This window comes from Pogoniulus pusillus, chromosome 2 (assembly GCF_015220805.1).
Source record: "Pogoniulus pusillus isolate bPogPus1 chromosome 2, bPogPus1.pri, whole genome shotgun sequence".
Lineage (NCBI taxonomy): Eukaryota > Metazoa > Chordata > Aves > Piciformes > Lybiidae > Pogoniulus > Pogoniulus pusillus.
Window position 1 is genome coordinate 9,544,889 of NC_087265.1, and position 8,525 is coordinate 9,553,413.

Below are 8,525 nucleotides of genomic sequence, written 5' to 3' on the forward strand. Positions count from 1 at the left end.
ATACACAATACCTATGGCTCACCTGCTACAGACATAGGGAGAAACTACAGTGCTGAATAAGACATGGCAACCCCAAGTAGCATTATTGATCAAAGGGCAGGCTATTTCCACCCTATCCCACTGGCCAGCAGCGCTCCTGAGATGCGTCAATTGCACTGTCTCACAAGGTAGGCATCCCCACCAGGAACCACACCACCATGGTGGTAAGACTGGTGCCGCTCCAACTTGCCTACCCACACATTCAGTTTATATGTGTTCAGAATTCTGTGATGTATGTCCAGTGCATCCCAGAATTCTGAACCAAAGAGAACCAAACTCCTCCTTTATTTTGGAATCTGTTACATGCTGTCTTTCCCTACTGCTCATGCGCATATCTGAAAGTCCTGCTTCTCCTCGATCTTTAGTAATCTAGTGATTATTGGCTTCTTGTAACTTCTGATCACACAAAACCAACTCTTCCCTCTTACATTGTTATTTTAAATATTAAAACCAGAAAGCTTTAACTGCATCTAGACAAAAATGGACAAATCGAATCAACATCAGGAGAAGTGAACTGTTTTGTGGTTTGTGTTACTCAGAATAATACTTTAAAGGCATTACTACTGGAAGCATTTCTTTCACGCAAAGATAGCCTTCACATTACAGTGCACTGAAACAGCATGAGACTTTGATTCTACAGTTAGGTCATGCAAACAGCTTCATTCAGCATTCAGTACAACCATCTTACAATGACTTAGTATACAATGAATAAAGGATGCCAAAGAATCATAGAATCAGTGAGGTCAGAATAGACCTCCAAGATCATCCAGTCCAACCTAGCACCCAGCCCTATCCAGTCAACTAGACCATGGCACTAAGTGCCTCATTCACTCTTGAACACCTTCAGGGTGACTCCACCACCTCCCTGGGCAGCCCATTCCAATGCCAATCACTCTCTCTGCCAACAACTTCCTCCTAACATTCAGCCTAGACCTTCCCCAGCACAACTTGAGATTGCATCCCCTTGTTCTGTTGCTGGTTGCCTGAGAGAAGAGACTGACCTCTACTTGGCAACAACCTCCCTTCAGGTAGTTGTAGACAGCAATGAGGCCACCCCTGAGCCTCCTCCTCTCCGGGATAAACAACCCCAGCTCACTCAGCCTCTCCTCATAGGACTGTGCTCTGGGCCCCTCACTAGCTTCGTCACCCTTGTCTGGGCACACTCCAGTACCTCAACATCACTCTTTAACTGAGGAGTCCAGAACTGGACACAGTACTCAAGGTGTGGACATTTGGCTTTTGGCTTTGTTCTGTTGGCTTTTATTTTAACCATGCTTTTAAGCAAAAGTAATGAATTGATATGTCTGATACAAAGATAACAGGATAGCAGAAAACCTCAAATGCAAATTAAAGTCAGTATTTTCACTCTTCTTAATTCACAGTATAGAAAATTAAATCATTGCACAAACTACTTGAACAGGACCTATCAAGAAAACCTCACAGAAGCTACTTAACAGCTTGTTAGGAGACAGATGATCTGTTTAAAGATTTTTTTTGTGAATCCAATTCACAGAATGAAGGAGCTATGTTTTAACTCATGTGTCCTATGTAGAAAAGTTTTCTGTGACTAATGAAACACTTCAGATAGATGACGTTCAATCAACATATTTTATACTTAATTTAAAAAATGGCAGAAGAGCAGAAAAATTTTGTAAGTTTAATTACATGGATACTCAATACTTGAAATTATCTTCACAGTGTATCACATGCATACTATAGTCATGCTCTGCAGAGTTCAAGGGAAACTTCCAAAAGCTGCATTGATACTGTATTGAACCTATTTCTCTGCAGAAAAGGAACAAGCACAGAGAGTAAGGGATGGTACAAAACAAATAAACACATTTTAAAATAAAAGAAGAGGGCTAAGACACACCATTTTAAACTCAAGAGAACTACTGCTTAAGTGAACACATGCAGGTACCTTTGTACATACAAGGATCTTGTGTAAGTATGTGATAATCCACTTTGATCATGCATATTGCAGACAAAAGGAATATCACATAATGTGTTACAGTCCTAAGGTTCAGTACCTTGAGATGTCACAAGTCCAAAAAACAGCCAAATCACTAACTGTAACCTTTGGCAGGAGTGATAATTCACTGGAGTTTGTACCTTTTATGACAACTTAGAATCACAGAATCACTTAGGTTGTAAAAGACCTTTAAGATCATGAAATCGAATCATAAACCAAACACTGCCAAGTCCATCATTAAGCCACGTCCCTAACCACCATGCCTGCATGTCTTTTAAATCCCTCCAGGGATGGTGACTCAACCACTTCCCTGGGCAGCCTGTGCCAGTGCGTGACAACTGAATGTGATGAAATTTTTGCTAATGTGCAATTTACTACTTGAATAGTAGCATCTGAAAATATTTCCACTATTTCAGTACAGGTTATATAAAATTCTGTATCTGTTTCCTAGGGAGGGGAGGAACATCACCTTAACAGGCAATGAGATGAAGGAGCAATAAATTTCATTACCTCACTCTAACAGGAGTGAAGAAAGGTTTCTAGCTATTCCCTATTCTAGGGAAACGTAGTCACAAGGAATATGCTGTATGGGGAAAATTTATATACAAAGAAATAAAAAAAAATGCATGACCCACAAACAACAACTGATAAAAATAAAATCAGATTCTGTCTGCTTCTTGTCATCAATAAAAATCCCTTAGTCTTAAGGACAAGGTCAAAAGAGGTGGTTGATAGCTTTCAATGATTATAGGCTTTTATAAGGATATAAAAAACAGCAAGACAAACATCAGTAGGTTAGACTAATAATCAAGGTTAAACAGTTTGGAATGCCTGTGGGATGTATGAAGAAATACAGTTAGCTTAACAGGAATAAGAGGATCTTGTGAGACTCAAAGGGCCAAGATCACAAGGTTCTTAACTCATACAAACCATAAATAATAAATCAAATGAATCACAGCATTGACTTAAGCTTTCCTCAGGAAAAGGACTTTGCTACTTAGAGTACTAGGAGATGGAATCTTTGTCCCACAAACTAATTTTCTCTTCTCTGTTCTTTCACTGCAGTGCCTCCACATAATATGCAAGATGACACAAAAACATGAAAATATCATAATTTTAGCAGCAATTCCTCATAGGGCATACATCCTTGCCTGAGCGCATGCACAGACTTCGGGCTTGAATGTTTCACCTAATTACAACATACAAGGCTTCTCCTTGATGGAAGGCAAGAACAAAATACCACTAACATCTCAGAAGGGCTGAGCTATTCCAGCTTGAACAAAAGAATAAGGCCACCTTCCCTCATAAACACTTGTATTTTCACAAGCTCCTGCCTCACTTCTTTGAGACTGTGCCAGCACTTGTGCTACTGATTCTTCACCACTATGGTGTCTACTCTTCAAATGTCATCCAATTATGAGAGCCTATGTTGATACTCAAAACCCTTCACTGATGTAAGTCTCTACAAAACTCTAGTTATCTTCTCTTTGTAGCCGTGAATTACAGTATGCAACTTATCAGCTCACATAAACAAACAAGAAAATAGTCAAAAAGATGGGGTCAGAAGTGATGGAAGTCAAGCCACTATCAAAACATGATCTGAATGAGACTTACTCCTCACAGAAGATATAACCTTGTATTACATTGTAATGCTAGGCTCTTCAGAAGCCTGTTTAAGTGCACATGGATATGTGGTACAGAAAATATAGAGAGACATCTTGATTCCTGAAAGAGTTTCCACTCATCAAATTCCCAGCTGATTACCACTGTGTAGAATGTTCATTACCTTCAGCAGATGCTTCTGATGTTCACTACCAAAAGCTGCTGCTGGAGCACTGCCCTCATTCCAAACCAGGCTAAGCATCAGAGTTCTGCAGACACTTTGGGAATAACATGACATAAATGAAAATAACCATCAAGTAATGCTTGCCAACAAATCTCCCTTATCATTGCTGTTCCCATCAACAGAACTGAACTAACTCTCCCATTCCCTCATGAAACACCAAGACAGTCTTCTTTAGATATCAATCTGCTCAGAACATGAACACAGCATTCACCTAAAGCTTCAAAACATCAACCACATAGCTAATAATCAAGTCACTACATCAGTGACAGGCAGTTAAAGCCAGCTGCTCCTGAAGTTCTACTGAAATTGAAAGCTGGAATGAAGAAGAAAAATAAGCTGTTTTATTTAATCATAGAATCATAGAATCAACCAGGTTGGAAGAGACCTCCAAGATCATCCAGTCCAACCTATCACCCAGCCCTAACCAATCAACTAGACCATGGCACTAAGTGCCTCATCCAGTCTTTTCTTGAAGACCCCCAGGGACGGTGGCTCCACCACCTCCCTGGGCAGCCCATTCCAATGGGAAATCACTCTCTCTGTGAAGAACTTCCTCCTAATATCCAGCCTATACCTACCCTGGTATTTAACAGAAGCACCTGAGTGAATTTAGATGACATCAGCATACAATGCCAAAAATATATTTGCAAATGAAAGGAAAAAAAACCCAACATTTCAAACTTGAAGGGAAATCAGTGGTGCTAATAAAATTCTACATATTATTTCAAGCATAGAAGCTAATGGTATAAAACTTGCCTTTAACGAGGGAAAGGAAAGAAGTCTGGTTGGAAAGACAGGACTTAAAATTGGACAGCAAACTGTCTTTATTCAAAGTAATTTTAGGAATTCAGAACACTCCAGTATTTTGCCAGATTCTTTTTCAAGACGCAGATTAAGGATTTTAGATGATTTGCACTCAGTGTTGCTGGCTGCTTCATAAGTTTAGGCAGTTTAGTTTTGGGAGCTTAAACAACCTGATCTTCTTACATTCAGTCACTTTGACTTTCAGCATCTTTTCAGTCCAGGCTGTGTAAGCTGCCTTCCTCCTGGACAGCAAGATGGATTTATCACCCAGAAAAGAAGCAGCAAATGTTCTTATTCAATCCTTATTCTGCTTGTACAAAATAAATCCGTATGCTACATCAGAGCAACAGAAAACAGTATCCATACGCTAAATTATGAAGAAGGGACATTTCATTTGCCAAACTTTCTGCTCCACGGACTATTTTTCAAGAGTACACTATTCCTTATATCATCTCACACAGGTAAAGCGCAGGAAGCAGTAGTGAAAGTTATCTTCTATATAACAAAACCACAAGGAAAAAAAGTGAAGGTTTTATCCCCACAATTAAGCTTGGTACAGACACCAGTAACTATGTGAACTGTGTTGCACTAAGCAGAGTTTCTCATGAAGAACAGAGTCATTACACAGAGATGAAGGAAGAAACAGGTATATCATCCATTCAGACTAAATTGGAGTCAGTGTCCCCAGGCAAAATGGTTTCAATACTAAATAACAAGAACCAGTTCATCCTTTTTGAAAGCATTTCAGTCTTTTATGAAATAGCAAAAATATTTTGAAAGAACTCAGATCACCTCATTGATTTGAGAGTAAAGACATACCTCTAGCCCGCAAGCAACTTCAAGTGCTGTCCTCCTGAGGACAAAGATTAACAGACACAGTACAAGACATTCCCTCCACCCTACTTGCATTTTCTAGACACAAGGCTTTTTGCTGAGATAAAGCACTTACAGTGCACTAAATTCATTCCTGTATTTAGGATTATGAGTCATGCTGTTGAAAAAGCTATCATACTATTTCATGGGGACAAGGTGACAGAGCTTTTCAGACAAATAAAGACCGTACACTAGAATAACACAGATCTCAAGAGTGAGGCTTTAAAGAGTACTCTATCCTTGCTGCATTTACCAAGAGAGATTGATATATCAAGACCTAATGCAAGCAGTAAGAATTCATTCTGCCAAGTCTGCTGGCCAGAATGCCAGAAAGAGAAATATGTACTCAAAAGATGAGACTGATATTCTACCTTATCTGGAAAAGACAGAACCTACACTCCCTATGTTAATAGCAAGGAAAGCCTCTACCGAGACTTAGTTCCTCAAAACTGAGTGACATTTATTTTACCTCTAAATACAATAAAAAGTAAATTTACCGTAGACAGTTGCTAAAACTAAAGGGAGACAATAGAGCAGGTCCCCAAATCACTTTTAATATAGGTCTACATACCTGTGTGACCACATCAGGTCAACCTCTGCTTTTCAGAGGGAGAGAAATGTCTACGATCAAACCACTGAACAACGTTAACGCGTAAGAAATACTGAAACTGACAAATAAAGGGCACTGTTATTTCCCACGGAAAGCTCAACGCGCCGCTGGCGAAAAAGTAGGGGACATGGCAGATCAAAGCACAGTTGGCAGAGAGACGATAGTTTTCAGGAACCTTTTTCTCAAATTCTCTTCCTAGAGGTTTACAAAGTCTGAATGGGAAACAAACCCAGCACCGGGTGGAACCTAAAGCTCGGGTTTCAAATCGTACCATGAAGGAGAAATTTCAACAGACTTTCATCCGAGATTCATCCCCCCATCCACGGCAAAGCTTGACACCCGCGCTCCGGTAAAACCCCCAACAGCGCTGCTGCGTCCCTCAGAGGCGCGCCCGCCCGCCCGCTATCCCAGGCACACAGCGAGCGCCCACCGCCGGGCTCCTTGGACGCACCCTCAGCCTCCCCGGCCCCGACTCTTCTCGGGGGGCGGCAGCGGTCGCCCGCGGAGGCGCTCCCAGCCGCGCCGGGCACGGAAGGTCGTTACGCAAGGTGACGGGGGCGGCCGGGCCGCGGCAATGACGGGCCCCGCCGCACCGAAGCGGCTGCTTCGGCGATCCCTCTGCCTCCCGTTCTGCACCCGCTCCCACGCCGGCACCGCCTCGCGGCACCCCCTCAGCACACGGGAAGGAGGCTCCCCCGCTCTGGGCCGGCTCTCGGAAGGGACGATGTGGCCCAGGGGAGAGAGCAGTCCCCACCCCGTAAGGCTGCCGCGGCCACGATGGGCTGGGGGCTAACTGAGACCACCCTCTCTCACGGCCCGCCGAGCCGCAGCGGCCTGAAGGGGGCAAAGCGGCGGCGGACCCTCACACATAGTAGGGCTGGGCGCGGCACCGATCCCCCACCACTCCCAAACCCGGGGCTGCCTCACCTCCTCCGGCGCCTCTTGTGCGCACCCTCCCGCGCCGGGAGTAGCGCATCGCCCATGGTCCTCGGCGGAGGCCGGGCGCGGGCTGAGGGGCGGCCGCCGCGCCCGCCGTGGGGGCCGGGCCACCTGGAGGCGGGCAGGCGCCAGGGAGCGTCTGCAAACTGCCAGGCGCCGGCGGGCGGAGGCGCGCGCACGGTGCAGGGCTCGGCACGGCAGCGCCCGCCCGCGTGCAGGCGGCACGGCCGGCGGCCGCGCGGGAGGGGGTGCGCGCGCCAGCGGCCTGGCCGGGCCGGAAACGCCTGTGACAGGCCGAGACAGGGCAAGGGATCGTGTGCAAAGTGCCCGCCCGGCTGTGGAACGCGGGAGTGGGTGGAGGGGGCGCGGCGCGGCGCAGCGCTGGGAGAAGCGAGCGGCCGCGGGCAGGAGGAGAGAGCGGCGGCCGGCGGGCACAGCCGCTCGTGCGCAGCCGCTGCGCGCTGTGGTGAGCGTGTGAGGGCGGCCCCGTGGGAAATGCCCACCCGTGAAGCGCGCCGCTGCCCAGTACCTCTGAAGGGCAGCTTCATCTCCCGCCACCACCCCGACTCTGAGCCAAAGCTTTTTGCTCTCGCACCTGTGGCGGTCCTGACGGTGTGAGGCCTGCCGGAGAGCGGCGGAAAGCACTCGGGCCTAGAGGAGCCCACTGAGGGGCCGGTGGGAAGGAAACTGCAGCTGTGGCGTCACAGTGCTGGGAAGTTTTATCAGGCACAGGTCAGGAGAGCAGGGAAGAGTGCACACCCCGAAACGGCTTCCTCTTCTGCCTTCGTCAGGCTTGTCTACCAAAGTATCTTCACAGTCCCGACAAACACTTAAGGTTAGATACTGTCTTTGATAGCAGTTGCAGTTTTGGCGGAACTAGGTGGATGCGTTACATCACCTCACGTTTTTCTGACCATTAGACATGGGTATTTGTGCCAGGAGCTGTAGGGTATCCAGCTACTTCTTGGGTTGCCTTTAAAACGCGCTCCACAGGCTAGTAGAGCTTCAGTGTTTGGGATCCATCAGAGGAAAGGATGATAACGTATTTTTGTGCTGAGAAGATGAGTCTTTGGTAGTGGCGAGACAGTCTTTAGCCCGCCTTCTGTAGAGTGGTGTTTTTGCCCAGCCTGCATACACAGACTTAGGGGTAGCTAATAGAAGATGGGTGACACCTGGTGGCCAACCCTACTCTCCGGTATTGACGGAGGCTTTCCACTACAACTTAATAGAAATTAAAATAAGATCCGATTTGTAATAAGCCGCAGAATATAGGTCACTGTCTGTTACTATATTCTTCATATGCTTTAAAAAGCGTCAGAAAACGGGTACACAAAAACCCCAAATCAAGAAATGGGTGTAAGGTTTGGTGAAAACTCAATAGAATCACTGCCAGTGTTCAGCACATTTCATTTTGAGTTACTCCGCACAAGAAGGACACAGAT

The 8,525-nt window shown here is 45.6% G+C and overlaps 1 protein-coding gene across 4 annotated transcripts in view; it reads right to left on the reverse strand.

The window, feature by feature from the left end:
- The window catches only part of MGAT5 (alpha-1,6-mannosylglycoprotein 6-beta-N-acetylglucosaminyltransferase), a 141,726-nt gene extending 134,550 nt beyond the window's left edge, over positions 1–7,176 (reverse strand). For 2 of the 4 annotated variants that reach the window (XM_064156052.1, XM_064156033.1), the window contains exon 1: positions 7,072–7,176. The gene's annotated coding sequence lies outside the window, so the exon portion shown is untranslated. Of the gene's footprint in view, positions 1–3,797; positions 3,892–6,105; positions 6,433–7,071 lie in introns of those variants that run through there. The other 2 variants (XM_064156036.1, XM_064156040.1) reach the window with 2 other exon arrangements.
- Positions 7,177–8,525: the final 1,349 nt, after the last annotated feature.